Here is a 9,488-nt window from a genome sequence, read left to right as displayed (position 1 = left end):
CCCCACTGTGGGACTATTAAAGGATTATCTTATCTTATCTTAGGTGTCTGTTTGTTCTTCTTTGCAAGAACAGCTCATAGATGAGGAAGATTTCCAGCATCATTTATGGCAAATTTCTGGCATAAATGATAATAAATCTGGATATCTTTAACGCACCCTTTTTTAAAACCGCATTTTTTTTTGCTCAAAAAATGATTTGTGGGATAAAAAAATTGCAACCTTTTACCCTTGTATGCCCTTAAAGTTTATTATATCTCTCAGAGATGGAAATAGCAGCTCATACAAGTTGACAGATAACATAATCATGAGCAGTAAATTTTTTATTTTTTTTTACAAAATCTACATTGAGGAAATAGAAGCAGAATAGAGAAAAAAAATGTATATTAGTATATGTTATCTAGTTTTAGGGCTGAGGCCCCACATTGTGTTGCGGTTTTTGCTGCGGTCTTTTGAACCATATCCAGAAGTGGATTGAGCAGAAGGTAGAATTACAAGAACTTCCTATATAATTTCAATTCCTTTTCTAGCCATTCTTGGCTTTGGCTCCTAAAAACAAAATTTGCAAAAAGAAAAAAAAAAAATGCTCCGTTTCCACAATGTGGGCCTTAGCCTGAAAGCGGTTGTCCAAGTAAAAATTTAATTTATTAAAATCTATACTCACCTGTGTCTGGTGCTTCGCTACGGGAAATGGGTTGTCGTATCCAGCGAGAAATTCAACAGCAGGTAGGCAGTCAAGCTGCAGGATCGGACCTCCATTTTATCCTCTAGAGGTTGACCCCCTATTTGGTTAAGCCTAACATCAGTGCTCTCATATCATTAACAGATAGGAGGGCCTTTTGTTTGCAGACCAATTGTGGTCACGTTTGTGAATTGAGATATTTCTATGGTTTTGCTATGTCTTTAATGTTTTTTAGTCTATGCTTGTTTACTGTTATGTTTACTGTGTGTGGAGGGTTATAAACTTTGAAGATATCGGAAGAATTTCTTGAGTTTCGTGTCATTTTGGACAGGTATGTGAATTTCTTCATTTTAGTCAAACATTAATGATTAGATATTGTTAAACGTTTTACTTTGTTATGCTGTTTTAAATAAAGTTTTATATCAATATTGATTAATTGTTGCAACAGCTGAGCTCCCAGCGTGTTCCTGATGTCTGAAATCAATGAAAACAATGCACCGTGTCCACAATTTTGGCCACTAGTGTATGTCAGAGAGTTTGCAGTGGAGCTTAAAATAGAGACCCGTTTAGGAAGGGGCCAGACACACCCTGCGACACTTTGTGTTTGGACAAATTAAGATATAGGAATGTATTAGCATGCCACTATTGGCTAGTCTTGTTACACCCTATTATGTTATGATGGTACCCCCTTTTCTAGTTCTACTTATTTTAGTGGAACTTTTTAAATATTTTTTTTATTAAAAGTTAAGTTTTATGCCACTCCCTTTCAGTGAATTCTATTGTCTGAGTGAAATCCCTGTTGCAGATTATTAACCCTGACATCTGAATAGTTAAAGGGGTATTCCCAAATCGCTGTTAGGATGCAGTTCCGCAGGCTTCCCGTCCAGCACATAGTGCCACCTGCGGGGCAATCCAGCCCTCGCCCTCGGCATTGTGCAGTGAGGTGTCTGGAGTCTAAGTCCAGTTATCGGCCAACTCAGCATGCTAAGACCTTTTGGAGCCGCTCAGAGGCTAAGTGCCATTCTTCTCCTACTGAGCGTGCTCAGACCTTTTGGAGGCGCTCAGAGGCTAAGTCCCATTTTGCTCATACTGAGCATGATCAGTGACCTCATGCCACTGCCCTTGTTGGGCGGGGACTAGCCTTTATATAGTGTGAGCCGACACCCGTCCGGTGCTCACATTTTAACTGAAATATTTTGAGACAGGAGGTCAGGGCTAGGTTCCAGTGATAGGCAGGAGCAGTCTAGGGATCTAGCTAGGATTCCTTGACTCTGCCAGTGGGAATCAGATAGCCTATTGCCTGTCCACTACTATTGTAGCTCCTAGCTTAGGCGGAGCATGTTCTGTTGCTGACCAGGGTGACGGTTAACCCTTGGCAGCCTTGCTATATCAGCTACAATCAGGCGCACCTTTCCAGTGAAGTCAACTGGTGGGGTTTGGTTGAAGCCTGTTCACATTTAGTACCATACAAACTCCACTGCCAATGTGGTTAACTGGTAGTTCGTTGTGCTCTGTCAGACGGCTGCCCTCCTGGGGCTTGTGGACCTCACTGCAGTGTTCTGCAGTCTAGTGGTTCTGTTTATGTTAAGATTATTATTTTTCATATATACAGACAGAATTGTAACACTCGCCTGTTCACCACCATACAGTCTGTGTGCTCTCTTCACTTCCTGGTTTTATCTGTAAATTGGTGGGCAGGGTTCACTTGCTATCTCACAGACAAAGCCAGCTCTGCTATCTCTCTTCATAGCAGTACATGTTTTCAGTTAGTAAGGAGGGATGGTTGTAAATAAATTTGTACAGTATCACTGGAAGATGTCAATATGAAGCTGATGTAGCCGAGCTGGATTTGATAGGTGATGAGAATCTCAAACTTACATCCTACAGGACTACGAGTGAGTATATTGCACTCACTTTTAGGTCTGTGTTTAATGGACTCCCTGTCTCAGCCCTTATCGGCAAAATTCAATTAGCCGACTGATAACAGAAAAAGCTGGAGATAAACAGCTCAGCTTGCTCCAAGCACTCAGCTCCCCCTCACTTCCCTGAGAGCAGGGAGCTATGTCACTTGTCCTGGGCGGAGAGATAAAGAGGTCAGAAATACAAGCACCGAGCGCTCAGCTCACCCTTCCCTCCCTGAGAGCAGGGAGCTACATCACTTGTCCCGGGTGGAGAGATAAGATCATCCCCACGTCCGTGGTTATGGAAACACAGTGTAAACAATGAAGTGAATAATCTCAGATAGTAGCCAAACAAAGCAGTTTAGCTGAAGCAATGTATTTAGGAAAAGTCTTAATTCCACATAAGCTAGCAGAATAGATAGGATCCTTGAGATGGGACAACCCTTTAAGTGCTTATGATCAGAGATGTCTCTATTAGAGATGAGCGAACAGTAAAATGTTCGAGGTTCGATATTCGTTTCGAGTAGCCCCTCAATATTCGACTACTCGAATCGAATATCAAACCCTATTATACTCTATGGGGGGAAAATGCTCGTTTCAGGGGTAGGCAATGTTCAATCAACACTTACCATGTCCACGAGTGAGGGTCGGGCTGGATCCTCCGAGAAGTCTTCTCCCGTGCAGGGTCCCTGCGGCGTCTTCCAGCTCTGAATTCACTCTGCCAGGCATCGGACCTGGGCAGAGCCAACTGCGCATGCCCGAACTACAAGCGGGCATGCGCAGTCGGCTCTGCCCAGGCCCGATGCCTGGCAGAGGGAATTCAGAGCCGGAAGACGCCGCGGGGAAGCTGCACGGAGAAGACTTCTAAAGGTAGGAGAAGAACCAGCATTGATTGGCCGACTGTATAGCATTCGGCCAATCAATTCTGGTTCTGCATCAAACTTTTCCATTCGAATAGCGAGTGGTACTCGATCGAGTATGAGTATTTTGAATACCGTAGTATTCGATCGAATACCTACTCGATCAAGTACTACTCACTCATCTTTAGTCTCTATATAAAACAGTTGATACTGGCAATTAAATTGCTAGCTCAGATCATTAAAGGCCAGCTCCCATATGATAAAAGGCAGATTTGTGACAGAAATGGGTTAATAAATATTACTGAAAAAAAAAAAAAATTCTCAAATTTCCTCACTTAAAGATCGTGTTTTCATCTAATTTCAATATATTTTGTCTTTCAACAGATACCAGAACTGAAAAATGGTAAAAAAAACCAAGTTGAGTGGAAAAAGTGCGAAGAGCACAGAAGCGAAAACAAAAGGAGGAATCAGTATGTAATTTTGAATTATAATTGGCCACAAAATTAGATTGCAAAAAAAAAAAAAAAAAATACGAGCCGCAAACCACTCTGTACATGTCATTTAGAGTTAGGGTTAACTTTTTTTTGGAATTATGTCGGCACCTGTTATGTGACAATTTTCATAAACTTTGGGCAGTATGTAAGCCTTGGGAGTTCTGTGTAATAAGTAGTACAGCTGGCAAGGCTTTCTTATTGAAAAGAACATGAATTGTGTAGAACTGGAGAGTAATTAGGCATCTTGGGAGCTACTGGCCAGCTAAGCATGTGTAAGTATAAGTACTGTAGTATAACGCTACTGAAATTCACTGGCTTATCAAATGTCTAACTACTGTAGATAGATTGATGTGGATAGATAGAAGGAAAGATGCTGTATTCTATTTAAAGTGGTATTCAAGGACTTAAAGAAGCACTCTGTAAAAAAAATTGTACTCCCCATTTGTATGTAGTGGAACCTTATATAATAATTTACTAATTTTTTAATAGTGAAGTTATGTGTTCCCTTCTGGAGCGCAGATCTCTTTTCTGCTTCTCTGATACACACAGCATGTCATACTCATGATACAGATGTATTAGAGCTGAGATCTCACTCCCATAGACCGATAGCTTGACCTCCTGTTCATACAAACCTTGATTATTCCTATTTTATATATATTTTTGTAATGATAAATAGCAGAGTGGACCAGGGGATATGCAATAGCAAAGATCAGATCCCTGTAGTGATGCCAGTTGCTTTTCCTGGGGTATATCAAATATGTGGCTCAGGTACAATGAGAGGATAAGTTCTTAAATCTGTTCTATTATGCAAACTGTTCTAAGGATATATTCATACGTAGTGGATATACTGCATATTTTCCACAGCGGAATTGTGTATGTGCATATTACAAACATTTCCAGCACAGTAGATGAGATTTACAATATCACATCCATTCAGCATGAAAAAAAAAACCTAAAAACTGTTGTGTAAATTAACCTGTGATGTGGAATTTAACTATAATTTATGCTATAAATTCTGCTTAAAAAGCAGAAATTCATATAAGCGCACAGGATATTTTGCTGTGGATTACATTTATGGTTACTGTGGCCAGTCACTAGACTTAGTGGGTGACATCATCACTGAGGCCAATGATTGCCGTGACTGTGTCGGCAGATGGAACCTCACCACTATAGTAAAATAAGCAAAGACTGGCTGGGACTATAAGAATGGCAGATCAGGAGGCCGATGACTACAGTAGATAGGTGAGTAATGGTTATTTTCATTATTAAACACATTCCCTGTGTCTATCTAATTTTATAACAACAATCAGACAACCCCTTTGAAAGAGAGTCACCAGAACCCAACACACCAACCCAGCCCTGCAGATAGATAGGTTAGTGTCACCAGAACTCAACATACCAACCCCTGCAGATAGATAGGAAAGTGTTAACAGAACCCAACATACCAACCACCCCTGTAGATAGATAGGTGGGGATTAGAGATGAGCGAACAGTAAAATGTTCGAGATTCGATATTCATTTTGAGTAGCCCCTCAATATTCGACTACTTGAATCGAATATCGAACCCTATTATAGTCTATGGAGGGAAAATGCTCGTTTCAGGGGTAGGCAACATTCCATCAAATTATACTTACCAAGTCCACGAGTGAGGGTCGGGCTGGATCCTCCAAGAAGTCTTCTCCATGCAGCGTCCCCGCGGCATCTTCCGCCTCTGAATTCACCCTGCCAGGCATTGGGCCTGGGCAGAGCCGACTGCGCATGTCCGCACTACAAGACGGAAGACGCTGTGGGGAAGCTGCACGGAGAAGACTTCTAAAGGTAGGAGAAGAACCAGCGTTGATTGGCCGACTGTATAGCATTCGGCCAATCAATGCTGGTTCTGCATCGAACTTTTCCATTCGAATAGCGAGTACGAGTATTTTGAATACCGTAGTATTCAATCGAATACCTACTCGATCGAGTACTACTCGCTCATCTCTAGTAAGGATCACCTTAACTAAATGATGTTTTTCCCTTGAGAATCGTTGTCTCTATTGCTGAGTTTTTGCTGTGATTTCACCTCTTTTGTCAATATGAAAACAAGCTCTTTGGAGTAACAGGGGTATTTCCATAGCTCCAAAGAGGTAAACATAGCCATATCTTGGCCACGGAGGCAGTGATTCACATGATGAAAGCATTGTTTGGACCAGGTGACCTTAACCTATCTATCTGCAGGATTTAGTTGATATACTGGGTTCTGGTGACCGACTCCCTTTGGTAATTTAAACGTACTGGTCACTGGAAAAAAGAGAGCAGAATCGCATTGGCTGTGATTAACTTGGTTCAGCTCTGTGCAAGCACATATAGACCATATAGCTGGTATATCACTACACCCCCCACCCTCCACTTCTGAGGACCAATTGAATTACAGAACACATAAGCAACGAATAAACTTTGTAGACAATTTATGACTTTTGTGTCTAGTGCCGGGTAATTTTGATCAATCTGTACTGGTTGTCCCTTCTTTGCAAAACTGAATTGCAACGTTCCTTGCACTGATCATAATTGGGTGTGGAACGTCTTTTGTGCTATTCCAGGAATCTATGTGAGATTAATACGCTATAATGCATCTATAATAAAGCAGCTTTTAGCTGAAAAGCAGAACGATGTGACAGCAGTAGACAGCTAATAGTAATCTCAAATATGAGCCATGTCACTGGGGTTATAATATAATGAATTGATGCTGAATAGATCCTTCTAACGAGATGTTTCCATTTTATTACAGCAGACAATTGTCCAGTCCTATCTGAAAAGTTCATCGCTCCACAATTTCGGAAAAACATACAAAACAACGTTATACCATACTGAACTGAACTGCTATTAAAATCCACCCTGGATATTCAGTTTCATTGGAAAAAACGTGAGATAATAGACGGACGATACTGAAAAACACTTTGATGATGGCATTGATGAATACGATACCAACAAGTCCACTGTTCACCAATTCTCCAATACCTCAAATGAACCTTGCCCCACGTGGCATGAAAGTAGCGGCAAAAATGGCAGCATTTACAGTCCCTGCAAAGTTCTGGCAAATCCAATCAACACATTGCAGAAAAACATCCACAGCAGAAATGATGCGCCGTTGCATTTTTTGGAAATTGCAGAATGTCAATTGTAACTACGCAAATCCCGGCGGTATCCCTATAGGTATAACTGAAGCAGAAAGTCTGCACAGGAAACCTAAGGGTCCATTCACACGGAGGAAAACGCTGAGGAATTTGGTGTGGAATTTCAGCACTGAAAAAAAAGCCTCCCATTGACTTCAATGGGTTTTGCTAGCTTTTTATTCCACTAGCAGAACCCATTGAAGTCAATGGGAGGCTTTTTTTTCAGCGCTGAAATTCCACACCAAATTCCTCACCATTTTCCTCCGTGTGACTGCACCCTTAGCCTGAAGAGGACTTTTTAAAGATAACTTATTATTGGCGTATGAAATGGTATATTTCATATAAAGTAGTATATTTCACTGTCTTCTTTTAATAAATCAATTAAACACGTACTATACAGGATAATTCTGTTATGAGGAGGACTGGAGCCTCCGCAGCACTGTGTGGAAGCTGGCTGGGTCCTGAGATGGATGGGGGACTTCCAGTTTCGGCCTAGCGACAGGCCGGAGCCTATTTAAGGAGGGCTCTGACTCCAGACTGCTGCTGGCTATTCAGTTGACTTCGTATCTTGGTAGTAAGCATTCCTCCTGATCCTCCTGCTCTGATTGCCTGTGTTTCTGACCCCTAGCCTTGACCTCTGACCTTGCCTTTGCTGCCTGTTCCTGTTAATGACCCTGGCTTCCCTCTAGACCTCTGTTTCCTGAACCTTGCTTTGTACTCCTCTACTGTTCCTGTTACCGACTCGGCCTGCCTGACGTTCCATTTGGATTTCCATCTTGTACTGCGTTGCCTTCTTGCTGATGAGCCGGCCCATACGACTACGATTTATTCTCTTCTGCCACCTGCTGACCACCTGCTTCAGCCTTCTGGACACCTGGACCAACCCTGCAACCCGAAACATCTGCTAGTAAGAGATCTCAGTGTCTGGTTTGCCATGATTTTTGGCGCGCTGTGTGTTTGGCTTTTCTTGACCCGTACCGCTCTGCCCAGCAGTGCAGCCAAGTCCATCCAGACCATCTGGGGCTCTGGTGAACACCACTGTGTGGTTAGAGTTGGTGCGGCCCAAGGGTTGTTGAACCATCTTAATCGGTATATCTAGTAATGGTTCTTACTTCGGCTCTGAACTGCATCTACTATCCTAACAAATTTCATGCTGATCGCTGATATTCATCCATCTATTCCGAAAGAAGACAGGAAACAGGAACTGTAAAACATAACATTTGTGCATCGACTTTAATAAAGTGCTGCATAAATATTAACCGAGTGGGAAAGTCATTGAATGTGCGGACAAATATGAAAACAAGACGCGAGAAATTGAAATAAGACATCGGCAGCCATGTATAATATTAAGGCTGCAGATGTTGCAGATATCACCCTAATATTCCATTATCTTCATTGCATTAAATCGTGATGTCTGGAGGCCATTATGTAATACATTCCAATATCACTTGAAATGGATTTCCCAAAGGAAAGACACCAGACATCAAACCTCCATAGAACACACTAGAGTTTTATGATCCTATAAGTTTCTATATGTAAAGGGATTAGATGACGGATTATTCCCTTTTACATCTGCTACCAAATCTGTGCTCAATTAATCGTACGTGATATAAAATACAACATATGGAAGTGTCTAGTGAGCACGGAGCCTGGATGTGACGCATGCAGACTTAACAATTCTGTGTTATAGAAGCTGTTAGCGCTCTACATAGCAGTGCGTGGGGATTCTGTATGGCACTGTATCACAGAGGTGCTGTAGTCAACCCAGAAGAAATGCCCACATGGGGACCCCCCCAAATTGAATACCAAGCGCAAGTGCAAAGCGCTGTGCTGTAAAAGCGCACATAACCCATAGACTATAATGGGGTCCGTGTGCTTTCCGACAGATGTCCGCAGGGATCATGCGGACAGGAAAGTAGTTCTCAATCATAATTCGTGTGGGCAGCGCGCAGCAAGCATATGGACCCCATTATAGTCTATGGGGTCCATGTGCTTTTACAGCACAGCGATTGCAATTGCGTTTGTATTTTGTTCAGGGGGTCGCCATGCGGACTCTCCCTGGACAGAATACAAAATAAGATGTGAACCAACCCTAACAGGATTTTTATTCATATTCCTCCTACTATAGGACAGGGGGGACCTTTAGGATTTCCTGAGGCCTCAAGGTCCAGATGCAACCCAACTTCTCTACCTGCAAACGCATTGGGGTGGTGGCGTTGCTGGTGGGGACATTCATGTAATGAGGGCTCAGCCAGCAGTCATATTAAAATCATAATATACTATACTCAAAAATGGGGGTGTGCTCAGTATGATTCCTTGCTTAGAGTTTTTTGTTGCTCTGAGTGAACACTGCTCTATAACCTCTCCGTTGTAATTGAATTTCCACCACACCCATCTCCTGCACC

This window comes from Leptodactylus fuscus, chromosome 6 (assembly GCF_031893055.1).
Source record: "Leptodactylus fuscus isolate aLepFus1 chromosome 6, aLepFus1.hap2, whole genome shotgun sequence".
NCBI classification, from domain to species: Eukaryota; Metazoa; Chordata; class Amphibia; order Anura; family Leptodactylidae; genus Leptodactylus; species Leptodactylus fuscus.
Note: the sequence above shows the minus strand (reverse complement) of the source record.